The following is a 16,050-nucleotide window of genomic DNA, read 5'->3' on the forward strand; positions in this document are numbered from 1 at the left end:
GAAGTCAAGCTCCATCGGGGTAGTTACGGGCTTGTAGTCCACCATGTCGAATCTCTCCAATATCTTCACCACATATTTTCCTTGAGATAGGAAAATCTCCCCTGGTTTCTGCCAAACTTCCAGTCCTAGGAAATAGTGCATAATTCCTAGGTCTTTCATCTCAAACTCAGAAGCCAGCTCCCTCTTACATTCGTGAATGAGAGGGTCTGCACCTATTAGAAACAGGTCGTTAACATATAGCACCAGTATGAGAGGCTTGTCATCTATAACCTTAAAGTAAAGGTCGGCTTCACTCCTAGTGAATCCCAACTTCATCAAGTAGCTATCGATCCTCTCATACCATGCTCGAGGTGCTTGCTTTAGCCCATAGAGGGCCTTCTTCAACTTGCATACATGAGATTCGCAATCATAAAGTTCAAATCCTTCGGGTTGCTCCACATAGACCTCCTCTTTGATCGAACCATGTAAGAACGCAGTCTTGACATCCCTCTGATGTAGGTTCCATCCTTACGAAGCAACAAGGGCTATGATCGAGCGGATGATGGTATATCGGGCAACATGTGCAAATATCTCGTCATAGTCTATACCTACCTTCTGGGAGAAGCCACGAGTGACAAAATGAGCCTTATAATTTTCCGCACTTCCATCAACTGCATGCTTTATCTTGTAAAGCCATTTTGAAGTGACAACTGCTTTGCCTGGGGTCTGGGGACCACATCCCAAACATCGTTTTTCATAATGGACTCATATTCCTTGGTCATAGAATCCTTCCATACTTAATGCTTTACAACATCTGTGAATGACGAAGGCTCATTCTGGATGATCGTGCTCATGATGGTCAGTAATCCTTGATACCTGTTCGGCTTCTTACTTTCACGGAAGGTTCCTCTGGGTGCAATGTGTCCTTTAGCATCATCAAGTGTCCCCCTAAGCCATGAAGGCCTCTTCCTAGAAGAGGAAGGCTCTTGCAGAGGAGGATCAATAGGATCCATAGGTTCTTCCACATCAGGCATCGTCTCATCTTCCTTTTCCTTCGGTTCCCCGGTGTCAGCTTCTTTAGATCCCCTTAAAGTAGGAAGATTGTCTACTTTGCTAAGAGCCATATCTTCGTCAAAGGTGACATCATGACTAATCTCAACTTCCCTTTGACCAGCTACATAGATTCTATAGCCCTTAGTATTTTCGCTATAGCCCACAAAGATTCCATTCTTTCTAGATGCACCCAATTTATTCCTTTTCTCTTTAGGCACATGAAAATATACAGGGCTTCCAAAAATTCTAAAATGAGATATGTCAGGTTTCTTACCAGTGAACATTTCTTCGAGAGTCTTGGAACCCAATGCTTGATGAGGGCATCGGTTTTGTACATATACGGTGGTATTTGCCGCTTCGGCCCATAGAAACTTCGGAAGTCTTTGATCATGGAGCATAGCACAGAAAACTTCCACAATTGTATGATTCTTCCTTTCCGCCACACCATTCTACTCAGGAGTATATGGTGTAGTAGTCTCCCTCTTAATGCCAACCTCTTTGCAAAAGTCATGAAACTTATTGGATTCATATTCAATCCCATTATTAGTCATTAGGCTCTTGATCTTCTTTTCGGTTTGATTCTCATCAAGGCTTTGAAGTGTTGAAACCAGGAGAAGACTTCATCTTTCTTTTTCAAGAAGTATATCCAAGTCTTGCGAGAATAATCATCTGTAAAAGTGAGGTAATATAAATATCCTCCCAAGGAGCTCACAGGCATCATACTGGATATGTCTGAGTGAACCAACTGCAATATATCAGAGGTCTTGCTTTGGATTGAGGGGAATGGTCCCCTTTTGAGCTTTCCTTCGGCACATTCTGGACATACACCTTCTTGCTCTAATCTGAACTCAGACATCCGGATCACAATGTTTCTTACATTGGGTAGAGCTTTATAATGAAGGTGAGAAAACCTCTGATGCCATAGTTCAGACTGAAGAGATGTGTCAGAAGACATGACACCCAGCGGACTTCCTCCGACCTGATATAATGAATCAACTCGAAACCCAAGAGTAAAAGCATCTTTAAAGTTCTTTTTCCATACACGTACCTTGCCATCACTGAAGGCCACCTTGTAGCCTTTGTCTTCCATTGCCGAAATGGACACCAGGTTATTTTTGAGATCAAGTACATATGGACACCAGGTTCTTTTTGAGATCAAGTACATATAATACATCTTGTAAGTGGATGGTATTACCCTGATTCAATTGAAAGGTGACATTTCCTACACCTTTCACAGGATATTTTGAATTATCTCCAAGAACAATTTCCAGGTTGGTTTCCTTCTCTATCAGATTATAGAGAGATTCTTTGTAACCAGTGAAGTGCCTTGAGGCACCACTATCAATAAGCCAATTTCCCAGTGAGTCTGGGGGAGCAGTAGTAGTTAGAGCTGTTGGTAGATAATATTCATCTTGCTTATTGTTAACAGTGTTAGATGCATACCTAGAATTTCTTGCCTTCTTGAATGGTTGTCCTCTTCCTTGATTTCTAGCACTTCTTTTACCTCTGCCATTTGACCTGCCATTCCTTTGATTGCCTTAAGATGGATTTTGATCATCGTCCCGGTGTGAGTCCCTTTTATCAAGGCACTCCCTTGCATAGTGACCTGTTTTATTGCAATTGTAACATCGTCCTTTTCTTCCACCCTTTGGTCCAACCTTTCCTTTGAATTTAGCCCCAGAATTGTTTCTTCTTTTAGTATGAGAAGAAAAGGTGGAGGGATGGCCTTTAAGTATGGGCATTTCTTGCTCTTCCATCCTCGTTTCTTCTTGAATGCATCTGGCCATTAATTCCTCAAATCTAGGAATTACGTTATTGTTGAGAAGAGTAGTCCTGAATATATACCATTCAGATGGTAGTCCTCCAAGAGTTGTGAGTGTCATTTCCCTATCAGGAATTACTTCCCCAATAGATAGGAGATCGTTCTTGATCTCGATGATCCTTAAGAAATATGCTTGCATACTCTCATCTTTGCCCTTTTTAATTTCCTTCGGCTTATTTCTAAGAAACAAGACTTGATTTGCATCATTAACTTTAAATAAACTCACCAGTCTATCGTAGATTTCCTTGGAGGTGTTCAGCTCGGAAACATAGGCCACCAAGTGCTTGTCGATAGAGTCCCGGATGATCTTCCTTGCTTTGACTTCTCCCTTGGTCCATTTGTTCCTAGTAGCAGCAGATGCATTTGATGGAGGCTCAACAATTCCGCCTCTCACATGGTCCAACACTTCCTGTTCTTCTAATGTTAGATCGAGAGACATCTTCCATCCATGATAGTCAAATTTCTCACGGAGTTTGTCTTCAACAGGGAAGTGTGTTGAGGACCCCATGATTTCTTTCAGATGGCCTTGCCAACCTTCTCTTCGGTGATTTCTCTTGCTCTTGCTCTTGCTTGGGCTTTGTCTTCACCTCAGCTCTGATACCATGTTAAATTATGGTATGTTCTATGCTTAGAGCAGTTTACTTATTTTTCTTCTTATTACCCACAGATTAGCAATCACATATACATTAAGTAAAGTGCAGATAGAACATTAAATGATCAATAGAAAACAAGCCAAGACAAGAGACACAAGATGTGGCGGCTAGCCAGGGACAAACCCCAATGCGGGGAAACCCTTTGATCAAATTTTCTTTTATCTTCAATAGTTCAGCAGAGAGAAATAATACAAAATCTGAATCCTGTAATTTTATATCAGCAGCAGCAAACCCTAGATCAACAAAGTCAAACTTGGTCAAACTAGTTGAAATTGACCTCTAAAATGCTTGGTTAATTTCCGATCAACTTGTCCTCAAACAGCCTGAAGAAACATCCCTTGAACATCCCCAAAAGTACAGTCAATTTGTAGATTTCTGAAGTCAACTTGCAACCCTAAACTAGGGCAGTCAACATCGGTCAAACCAGAGGTCAAATCACCTCGATTTTTGTGCCAAAAATTGCAGCCTGCTTAGGAGAGGCAACCACACCTAATCCACACTTCTAAATGATCAATACTTGGTCAACGCTGATCAAAGAGATGACCTGCTGCCCTAGCATCCTTCTTTCTACGTCTTCCTTGCCCTAGGACGTCTTCCTTTCAGCCACATGTGAGAGAGAGAGAGAGGCTCCTTTTATGCGTAGGAGAGAGAGAGAGAGAGAAGATGAGTGAATGAATTGTGCAAATGAGAAGGAGGCTCCTTGTATTTATATGCAAACGTTGAGGGTGAATAGACGTGACTGTTGGGCTTCTGAGCCTACATAAGTTTGTTGGCCGACCTTGATAATTTGTCCATAATAAAAATAAATTCATATCTCCATAAATACTTATCAGAATCAAATGATCTTTTGATCAATCCTACACCTCTCGATGAGAAAAATCTAGGAAAAATATCAGAAGCCATAAATAAGTTGATCCACATGGAGTTTGGCCCTAGTTGCCAATTTTAATAGTATCCCTTGTTAAGTATCTCCTTTAACTACAATTTCAACTCTACTAGCTCTGGGGTACTCATCCTGTAAAATGCCTTTGATGCTAGTGTTTCCCCTGGAAAAAACTCAATAGAGAAATCTACTTCCATGTCAGGAGGTAACTCTGGAATATTTGCTAGAAACACATCCTGATACTACTGCAATACATCGTACCTATTGAATATTTGTACATCCTCAACATCTTTACCCTTGTCACTAGATATATGCACTGCAAACATCACACAACCTTTTCTGCAACTATGCTTAGCCTGCATAGCGGTAACCATCCTCACTGATGTAGGCTTCTTCTTTCCCTGCAAAATTTTGTTTTACCCATTATCATCCAAGCACTCAATGGTCTTGTCGAAGCAATCCACTTTGATCATGTGAAGGTATAGCAAATCCATCCCCAAAAGCATGCTATACAATCCCAATGGCAATACATTCAAATGTGTTGTTCTAGGCATAACATTTAACTCAAATGCACAAGCTCTTGCACAATGGTGAACTCTCTTCTTTGTACATGTAGCCAACTGTACCAACCAAGATCCTGCATGCACTTATTTTCTCAAACCACACTTATCCACCAGGTCAGGATTAATATAACTATGGTTAAACCCAAGATCAATCAAAATAGAAACAACTTGATCACAAATCTTACTGTCCATCTCAATGATAGATGCTTGATGATCCACCTGCCTATTTTCCACAGCTACATAGATCCTAGGAATGCTATAACCAACATCACCAACTGTATGCACCTCCTGAGCACTATAGATCCGGGGTCTACCACCCTGATACTGCGGAGAGTCCCTCTTACTATTATCCTTGCCACATATCCAACACTGCAACAGTTCTCTACCATCGCCTCTTGTCTACTACTCTCCATGTCCCTTCTCAGTTGTATTGAACTTCTTATAAGGGAATACATTTCCTTTCTCACTTGCATCTTAAGGTCTTCCTCGCTTTGGTGGCCATTTTCCTTTTACTTTCTCATTTCCTTTCAAGTCACGCTTATGCTCAACTTTGTGCTTCCACTACTCATAATAATGTTTCAGCTTTTAGATGGCCTCCTCAAATGATCTAGGCTCATCAAACTCAATCCGGTCTTTGTATGCTGCTGGCAGTCCACTGATGAATATCTGAATCTTGGCCTTCTCCTCCTTGAGGTAATGCATATATCTCAAAAACTCCAAGAAACTGCTAGTATATTCATCATTTGTCCTGGAACCCATCTACAACTCATAAAACTCCTTAGCTCGGTAATCATAGTACATTTATGACAAATACTTCTTCTTGAAGAGCCTCTCAAACTCATTCCAAGTCAAGTCATCTTTCTGAATGCCTTTAACATTATTCACATCTTCCCACCAAATATTTGTGTTACCTTTGAGACTGAAAGTGGCTATCCTTACCTTCATGTTCTCTGAATAATCATGCAACCTGAAGAACTTCCTCATACCAAGGAACTATGCCTCCGCATCTTGTGGTTTCTTCATCTCTCCATCGAATGTAGGTGGTTTTTCTTTCTTAAACTCATCTGAAAAATATCCCATATCACTCCTCAGGTAAGGATGATAACGATGATGATCATAATGCCTGTCAGAATCAGAATTAGAATAGTACCCGTGTCTATCACCCCTCATATTTGGAGTACCCAAGGACTTGCCATCTCCGATCGTGTCCTCTCCATCCAACTTGTACTCACCATGAGACCTGTTGCCATATGTCCCATTAATTTTGTCCTCCTACTCATGGTTGATCTAAAGTGGTCCCTGTCGCTACAATTCTGACAAACTCTGGGTATCGTTGCATTTACCTTTGCTTGTTTCTCCTGTGCCTGTATGATTCTGTCATTTTTTGTGTTGCAACTCCTTATTTCTACCTTTAAGCTTTTCACTGTGTCTGCCAAATTAGAAGGGTGCCCAATGTCACACTGCTCATCGAATCCATAAGGAGAGTCTCGGGAACTGTAGTCTACCATCTTTCTAGTCATTTTTAATATTCTTCCTGCAATGTATATCATGTCATCTAAACCAAATCACAATAAACCAACATACCTTAGCATAATTCGGCCAAGATACCTTGTCTGCAAGATCAAAAAATCAGCATGATACATGTATAACATAATGACAATAGCACATAGAAATATAACACCTAAGCATGTAACCATATATTCATCATTCTAACTAGAGTCTAGTCATCAATGCTTAACCATATCAATTACACATACCATGACCTCATGCATGACAACAACCACCACATCATTGTAAAATTGACCACATGTGAACACTAACGTGCATAAACAACATGTAACCAATCATACACTCATGACGGCACACTTCACAACAACAACATCCTCCTTCACATGGCGACATCACTTCAACCATGCCCAACACCATGCATATTCAACAAGCATATAGACCACAAGGATGATTAACACAAGTGCAACTGGCCAACACATAGCCCGTATGCATGACCAACACATAGTCCATCCAATCTGAGGGGTGAACTATGCTCTGATACAACTCTGTAATGCCCTCCTCCTACATCTACCCAAGTAACCGTCCAACTAGGGTAATCATGTGACGAGAAATTACCAAGATATGATTCAACCTCCTAAGTGACCTTAAGGAAGTGGAATCGATGGAAACACACCATACCAGACCTTCTACACCTGCTACAAGACTCCCAGAATGCATCTTAGTCATTCCCCTAACTAGCCCCTCAGTCCCACTAAACCTTTAGACCACTAAACCCTTGGACGTTCCCTTTATATGGGCAAGGGTGCGTCTAAGGACCTCTAGACACATGCACAACATGGGTATGCTAGCGTCCAAGAACTTTCCTGTGCCTGCGTCCCCAAGATTTAAGCCACTTTTTCAAGACCATAGCCTAGGTCACTTCCCATAACTCAATGACACTTTCAAAATCTATAAATTACATGATGACAAGACTTGCAAATCAAAATTGGCTTCAGGACTAGGCCTGACCATCCCCAACCAAGACTGACATTCTTTCAAACAGTTGGCATCAATGCACTCTACACAAAATGAATACAAGACAGAGCATAAATGACTGATAACTCATATGAGACTTGACAAGAAGGATCATCACCCTCTTCCTTTAACTATTTTCACATCAATTAGGATTTTCATCCATTATCCTTTCAGTTACGAGTAAATACATGAAATAACCATGACAATAACCAGTCATATGACCATGCTTATAATCCAACATCAAACCATGTAAATAATGATTGGATAATAACCATTAAAGCCACATATTCGCAAGTACAAAAGCAAGAGAACTTAGCTTTTATTAAACATAGGCAAAGTCGACCAGGTTTGGGACTTCCATGTACCACCCGACCATAGATATGGTTGAACCAAATCTTTCTTTCATCTAGTCACCCCTGTGCCATATTCCAAGCATGATGTGGGATATCATAGATAAACCAATCCAAAAACAATCAAAGAAATCCAGAGGTTAATACACCTCCACCCTCACCAAATCGTGATCTCACCAAAATCAACATCGAGATCACAAAAACAAACCAAGCTTGGAATGCCTCTAGATTCCATCACTATCCTTGAGGAATTTTATGTCTCCTTGTCTCTCGAGCTTTATCCCAATCCAAACTGAATTGCTAGGCCCTAAACCGAGACACCAGTCTCTCAGGCTTTATCGCAATCCACACCCGATCAATAGGCCCTAAACCGAGACCACACCCTCAGGCTTTATCGTGTATCCCGCTAAAATCGGTCAAGGGATTCCTAGGTTTTTGGGAATTTTCTTAAGACCACCTCTGCCCCGGATTCCGAAACCATCCAGAAATTCCAAAGCTAAAAACTGAGAAAACAATCCCATGACACCATGACTATCCAAAAAAAGGCAAGGCTAGGCTGAAAACCAATGTCATAACCCGACAAAACCATGCCATCAACACCAAGAGAACCATATATCAACATGCAAAGCCATCCATGTCAAAACCACTTAGGAAATCACACATGCAATATATTACCTGCAAGTATTCATGTTGAAGTTGCTTGATCCTACTCTTCCTTGCTTAATCATTGTTTTCCTTCCTTTGTTTGGTTTTCCTTTATTTGCTCCAAATCTAGAGTGCTTTAAGAAAACTTGATCCATGTGGATATTGGTAGCCACCCGCCAATTCCACTTGGACCCCCACCATTGTTTCTTTCAGTTTTTCAGTTTCCTTATTTGTAGCACAATTTACTATGTTTGGTAGTTTTTTTCGGAACCTGAACATCCAGAGCCGTTTTGAGGCCCTAAACGAAGATTTTGGGAAAACTAAGAGCAACATGAGTCCATGGATCAATGTTTCTCATCCCAAAGTTGTAGTCCTCAGATAGACCTTTCTAACGAGGTATTGTGCACGTAAAATGAAGATCGTATGCCAAAGTTACGACCCCGGGAAGTTGATGTACCAATTCACCCAAAACGGGGCCCATAGTTTGGTGCTACATCTCCGAGGGTTAGGGTTTTGGATGTTTAGGGTTTTCCATTGTTTCTCAACAACAAATAGGCCTTTGAGCCTCATTGTAATACAGTTCAGAGGCATGTAGCCACCACATCTCTCCTCAGGGATAAGCTACCATCACCTGAGCTAGTTTATTTCCATTTCTGTTTGTAAGCATACTTCAGTATTTTACATTAATGAAATGAAGTATTATTTTTGCTGCATCTTTGTATTTATGGTTATCTCTGTAATTTGTTGCATTCCTGTTTAAATATGGATCAGTGGTATTAGAGCGGTCTGCTCTTTCTCTGTTTTACTTTGCATGTCCCAACAAGGTCGGGATATAAGGAGTTAGGGCTTGAACTAGTCGAACCTTTGCAAGACCAGCCTCACAAATCCCGACGGCCTCCCATGGCGGATGAAAATAAAGATGATGGGGTGGGAGATCCTATCAAAATATTTCTCGAAGAGGCCCTTGAGCGACAAAGGAACGCAATGATGGACAACTTTGCCCAGATCCTTCAGCGGCTACCCAGGGGCGACACATCTACTTCCAGCAGCTACTCTAGAAGCGCCACACTCTTTAAGGTACAAGTTAACTTTTACATTCCCATATTTGAGGGTCAGATAGATGCAGACGCTGTAGATAAATGGTTAAATTTTCTAGAAGGTTATTTTTCTGTTCATGATTTTTCCGTCCAGGAAAAGATTACTTTCGCTCTTCTCAAAGCCACCCCCCACGTCAAGGACTCATGGGAAACCTACTGCGAGAAGAAGGATGAAAGTACGGCCTCACTTTTTTCAGTTGCACCCACTTGGAATTCATTTCGGAATTCCATTAAGGAGCAGTACTACCCTGTCAAAATCTATGAGGATAAATACATAAAGTGGACCACGTTGTGGCAGGGAAGGGACCAAGACATGCCAGAGTTTACCAATATTTTTCATACCCTTCGCACCAAGTTGGGTATCAAGGATTCTGAGCTGCATTTGGTACTCAAATATCGCGGCTGCCTACACAGGCACATCCAAGATGAGATGGAGTTCCTGGACATCTCCTCGCATGGCACAACGTACCGATACGCTGTCAAAATCGAGCAGAAGTTTAAACAGAAGAAGCGAAACTTTAGATCTGAAAATCTGAAGCAAGGGAAAGACGCCCCCAAACCACTGAACAAAGGACAAAGCCAAGGCGAGGTGGCCCAAGACAACCTGCCAAATCCACAAGCAAAGGAAAACACCACGAAGCCGAAGAAGGACACGGGAAAGTGGTGTGAGTTCCATAAGAGCTCCACTCACAACATAAGTGAGTATTGGGTCTAGCAGTCGTTGGTGGCCGAGATAAAGTTTTTGGAATCAGATGCATGTTCATACTTTGAGTCAGAACCTGATAAGGGGAATGACAAAAGAAAGTAGATTATGGATACAGAGCCCAACACCACCGTTGCCACCACGAAAATCCATAAGGAGGAACCTGAAGATCCAAAGGAGGAGGAGCGCCTCTTCCACTCCCAGATGTGGGTAAAGGGCTCCCCGCTACAGTTCATTGTCGACAGAGAGAGCCGAAAGAACCTCATTTTGGTAGAGGTCATGAAGCGGATGGGCTTACCGACCACAACACATCCACAACCGTACACCATTGGATGGATTCACCAAGGAAGGGATCTTCACATGAGCTAGCAGTGTCGCCTTCCAAACAACATCAAGCCCTTCATGAATGAGGTATTGTGTGATGTTTCTCCCCTTGATGTTTGTGATGTATTATTAGGACAACCATACTTGTGGAAGTGACATGATGTATATGAGTCAAGGCCTCGTGCTGTTATTGTTACTTTTGGAAATAAGTTGTACAGGATACTGAAGGTAGCACCGCCCACTGCCATATCTTTGGTTACTACAAAACAATGCAGTAAGCTCATTTCCAAAATTGAGAAATTTGTTTTCCTGATGATAAGCCCTCAAGGAAAGAATAAGACAGTGGCCACAACCTCTAGATAGGGCCCCTCCACACGACAACTACAGATGGACAAGGTCGTGGAGGATTACGAGGACATCTTCACCTCCCTCGCAGGGGTTCCTCTACACTGTTAGGTCAAGCACTCCATCGATCTGACCCCAGGTGCATTGCTGCCCAATGGTCCAATCTATCAGCGCTCCATTCTGGAAAATGATGAAATCAAGAGGCATATTCAGGAGCTGTTGCAGAAAGGTCACATTTGACTAAGTTCATCGCCCTGTGGGAGCCCGATCGTGTTGGTACAGAAGAAGGATGGGACTTGGAGATTTTGTATTGACTATCGGGCACTGAGCAAGATCACTGTCCGGAATAGGTACTTGATCCCATGGATTGATGACCTTCTGGACCAATTGAAGGGGGGAAAATATTTTAGCAAGATTGATTTGAAGTCAGGATATCACCAGGTACCGATCGAACCCTCCGCTGTGTGGAAGACTACCTTCAAAGCCAAGGAGGGCCTTTTCAAATGGTTGGTTATGCCTTTCGGGTTGACGAATGCTCCTGCAACCTTCATGAGGCTAATGGATGACATCTTGCGGCCATTCACTAACTCATTTGTAGTGGTATACTTGGATGACATCCTGATCTTCAGCCCCTGTTGGGAAGAGCACCTCCACCACATCCGACAGGTTCTCCAAACACTGTGGCAACACAAGTTATGTGCCAGTTTGGAGAAATGCACTTTTAGCATGACCCAAGTTCAGTATCTGGGATACATTATTGATGAACAGGGGGTGTATGTGGATCTAGCCAAGATCCAAGTCATTCAGGATTGGCCATCTCCATCCACTTTGACAGAGCCCGCAGGTTTCTGGGTCTTGCCAACTTCTACCGGAGGTTCGTGTTGGTATTTTCTCATATCACTTGGCCCTTGAGTCAAGTCACCAAGGGAGGAGTGAAAGAAAAATTCTTTTGGTCTAAATCTCAACAAAAGGCATTCATACAGTTGAAACATCACATATGCTCGGCACCAGTGCTCGCATTACCAGACTTGCAACAAACATTTGAGATCGAGACAGATGCCTCTGACTATGCTATTGGGGCAGTCCTTACTCAACACAGGCATCCAATGGCATATCACAGTGAGACACATTCAGATACAGTCCAGAAGTATTCCATTGTGCAGGCTTGTCGAGAATGGAAGCATTACATTTTGGGGAAGGAAACAGTCATCCACACAGACCATCGGCCCCTGCAGTTCATACAGACACAAGGGAAGTTGCAGAATGATTGCCATCAGAAGTGGTCCACATACCTGCAACAGTTCTATTTGAATATCAAGTATAAGAAAGGCATCACCAATAATGTTACAGATTTCCTTAGTCGACCACCGATCATGACGTTAACCACCATGCTCAACTCTTGTGGGCACGAGACTTCTGATTGGCCACTTCTCTACAAAAGTGACCCAGAATTTAGCCACACATACCAGACACTCTTGGGGGGTCAGCATGTTCCAGATTTTCACCTCCAGGATGCCCTGTTATGCCACCTGGGTCACCTTTATGTTCCTTCAAGCAAGAGTGCCAAGATGATTTGGGAAGCACACTACAGTCGGGCTGTTGAGAATTTCAGGGTCGAGAAAACAGTGGCAGTGCTGGAAAAGTATTTCTATTGGCAAAATCTTTGACAAGATGTCGAGAAGTACATCAGATCCTGCACGGCCCGCGCCATTGCCAAACCGACCATCAATAAGCAAGGCCTCTATACTCTGCTACCTACCCCTAGTCGACCTTGGGAATCCATCTCCATGGATTACATGTCGGGCCTTCCTTCTACTAAGCATGGAAACAACTGTGTTTTTGTGGTTGTATACAGGTTCTCAAAGATGGCCATTATAGCGGCCTATAAGAAGAATATCATAGCAGAAGCCACTGCTAAACTCTTCTTTGAACGAGTGTGGGTACACTTTGGAATTCCACACTCTATCATCTCAGATCAGGACAGCAAGTTCCTCAGTACATTTTGGTCCAATCTCTAGTTGATGCTGGACAACAAACTCACTAAGTCCACAACCTTCCATCCCCAAACTAATGGCCAGACAGAGGTTTTCAATAGGATGATCATACACATTTTGCGCATGTATAACTCAAAGTATCCACGCACACGGGATGAGAGCCTCCTCTATGTTTAGCACAGCTATAACCGGGCTCTCCACAGCTCGACTGGCCACAACTCTTTTCAAGTGGGCTTGGGATTCCACCCACTATGTCCCATTAATGTGGCCATGCCATTTGCAGCTACTCAGGCATATTCAGCTCATGTCTAGTCTGAAACAGATAATGAAAATAGCTTCATTGAGCACATCCAACATATCCGCAAGTAGGTCCACGACATTCTGGAGAAATCAAATGCCAAGTAAAAGCAGCGACATGATCAACATCAGGTGCCACACAAGTTTCAGGTGGATGACAAAGTCTAGTTGCATTTGCAAAAGGAATGCCTTACTGAAGCCTATCGAAAACTCAGACCACTCTGATATGGTCCTTACACCATTACCAAGGTTGTGGGAGACAATGCATTTGAGCTCAACATTCCCCCATTCCTTGGCCTGCACCCAGTGTTCAATGTGGACTGCCTTCAGCCATACTTTCCACCATTACTGGACACATCCGACATTGCAGAATAGCTCACACCAACAAAGTTAAATCCAGATTTCATGGAACAAGCTGCAAGTGATTGGATAATGGACACGCAGATCAAGCACACTCGCCAACAGAAGATCCAACTGTATCGAGTTGTCAAAGCAGGCCAACTCGTTCACCAGGGCAAATGGCTCACGGGGGACCAAGTTCAACAGAAGTTTCCTCATCTCATGGAGGAACTCAACGCAATGGGGACCATTGCTTCCTAAGGGGGAGGAATGATCCTGGTGGATATTGGTGGCCACCTGCCAATTCCACTTGGACCCCCACCATTGTTTCTTTCAGTTTTTCATTTTCCTTATTTGTAGCACAATTTATTATTTTTGGAAATTTTCAGGTCCCGAACTTCTAGAGTTGTTTTGAGGCCCTAAACGACGTTTTTTTGGAAAACTCGGAGCAACATGGGTCCATGAATTGATGTTACTCATCTTTATAGTGAGGTATTGTGCGCGTCAAATGGAGATCGTATGCCAAAGCTACGACCCCAAGATGTTGATGTACCAATTCACCCAAAATGGGGCCCATAGTTTGGCACTTCATCTCCTAGGGTTAGGGTTTTGGATGTTTAGGGTTTTCCATTGTTTCTCAACAATAAATAGGCCTTCGAGCCTCATTGTAAGACAGTTCAGAGGCATGTAGACGCCACATCTCTCCTCAGGGAGAATCTACCATCGCCCGAGCTAGTTTATTTCCATTTCTGTTTGTAAGCATATTTCAGTATTTTACATTAATGAAATGAAGTATTATTTCTATTGCATCTCTGTATTTATGGTTATCTCTGTAATTTGTTACGTTCCTGTTTAAATCCGAATCAAAAGTCTAACTGTCCAAGAGTGTGAGAGAGAGAGAATAATGATAGAGCTCCAAAACTGAACTGACAAAAGATTGCAAACTAGTCCCCAGAAGCCTTTTTATCAATGAGACCTCTATTTTCTTCATTTTCTATTATTTTCCTTCAATTTTCTCCTCACATGCAGCCAGTACCCTTTCACCTCCCTTTTCTCCTATTTTCCTTTATTATCATAAATAAATGTGCCAAAAATAACTTTTTGCCTTTTTAATGCCTTAGTCATTGCCTTTGCCAATTTTCTTAACCATAAACACATCCATTGGTGCCCAATAGGATATATTTTCCCAACATTCAGCTTGGAATAAGTGTCCCTTAACCGTGGTCTTATTTTGCCTTGATTATATTTTATTACTTGAACTTTTAACCAGGGCCTGTTATAGTGCTCCTATCACTTGATGCCTCTAGCACTACAGAGACTGTGGCTCTGACGACTGCAAGGTTGTTGTGTTAACCATCGAAGAGTTGTCGAGGCCCCTCAAGCTAAGTAAGAAAGGTTGCCCTATCTCTCTATCAACCTAGCTTATGCTAGGAGGTAAATTATTAATGCAATTTAAATCTAATATGTTAATGCAAGAGATTATGGGTGAGATTATCTTGAGTTAAGATTGCTTAAGTTATTTAAGTACTTATGTGAAATTTGTCTTAACGCAAAAGTACTTAACAATGTTGTGATATACTCTTAAACAAGATAAGTACTAAGAAATACAAGTGTAAATTTCAAGTAACCAATGTATCCAACATTGATTATTAACACAAGATATTATGCCAATCAACAAGATCAATGTCAAATTATGAGTGCAAAAATGATATAAGCCAATTTATAACAGCAAACAATGTAAACTTTGAAACGGGAACTATAAACTCAAAACGGGAACTCTTGCCAAAAAAAGCCAAAAAAACATCAAAAACAATGTTAAAAACGAAAAGTGTGTATACTAGAACGATGGTTTTTTTTTTAGGGAAAATTTTGAACATGTTTTAAAAATGGTAGTGAAAACGAAATTTTCCTGCAAAATACAGCTTGAAAACGAAAAAGTGATGATACTGGAATGATGATTTCTTTTTAGGGTCAATTTTTTTTTTTAGTGTAACTCCCCCCACCCGCAATCGGCCGGCCACCTGCTCCCTCCCCCCACTCCCCACCTTACCTGCCTCCTCCCCACACTCCCCTACCCTACCCGCCACCTCCCCACACTCCCCTACCCTACCCACCTCCCCCTTCTCACCCCCCCTCCCCTTCCCCCACCCCTCCCCAACCCCCCCACCCCCCCTCACGCCCCCCCTCACCCTACCCGGCCCTCACCCTACCTGCCCTACCCACCCACCCCCTCACGCCCCCTCGCCCTACCCGACCCTCACCCTACCTGCCCACCCCCTCACGCCCTCCCCACCTTGCATAAAATAGGAGAAGGAAAAAGGCACTTCAGTGTTGTATTTTAGTAGCTCCCCAACTTCAATGCACCTTCATGGTGATGAGATATGGCCAATTGGTTGTGCAATTACTTCCCTTCTATTAAATATTATTTCCATGTTAGAGACTTACTCTTGGAGGATGAGGGCATTGCCAAGCAATAACTC

The sequence above is a fragment of the Pinus tabuliformis genome, chromosome 2_1 (assembly GCF_031772625.1).
Source record: "Pinus tabuliformis cultivar Carrire ecotype Pingquan chromosome 2_1, CPIR1, whole genome shotgun sequence".
In the NCBI taxonomy this organism is placed as follows: Eukaryota; Viridiplantae; Streptophyta; class Pinopsida; order Pinales; family Pinaceae; genus Pinus; species Pinus tabuliformis.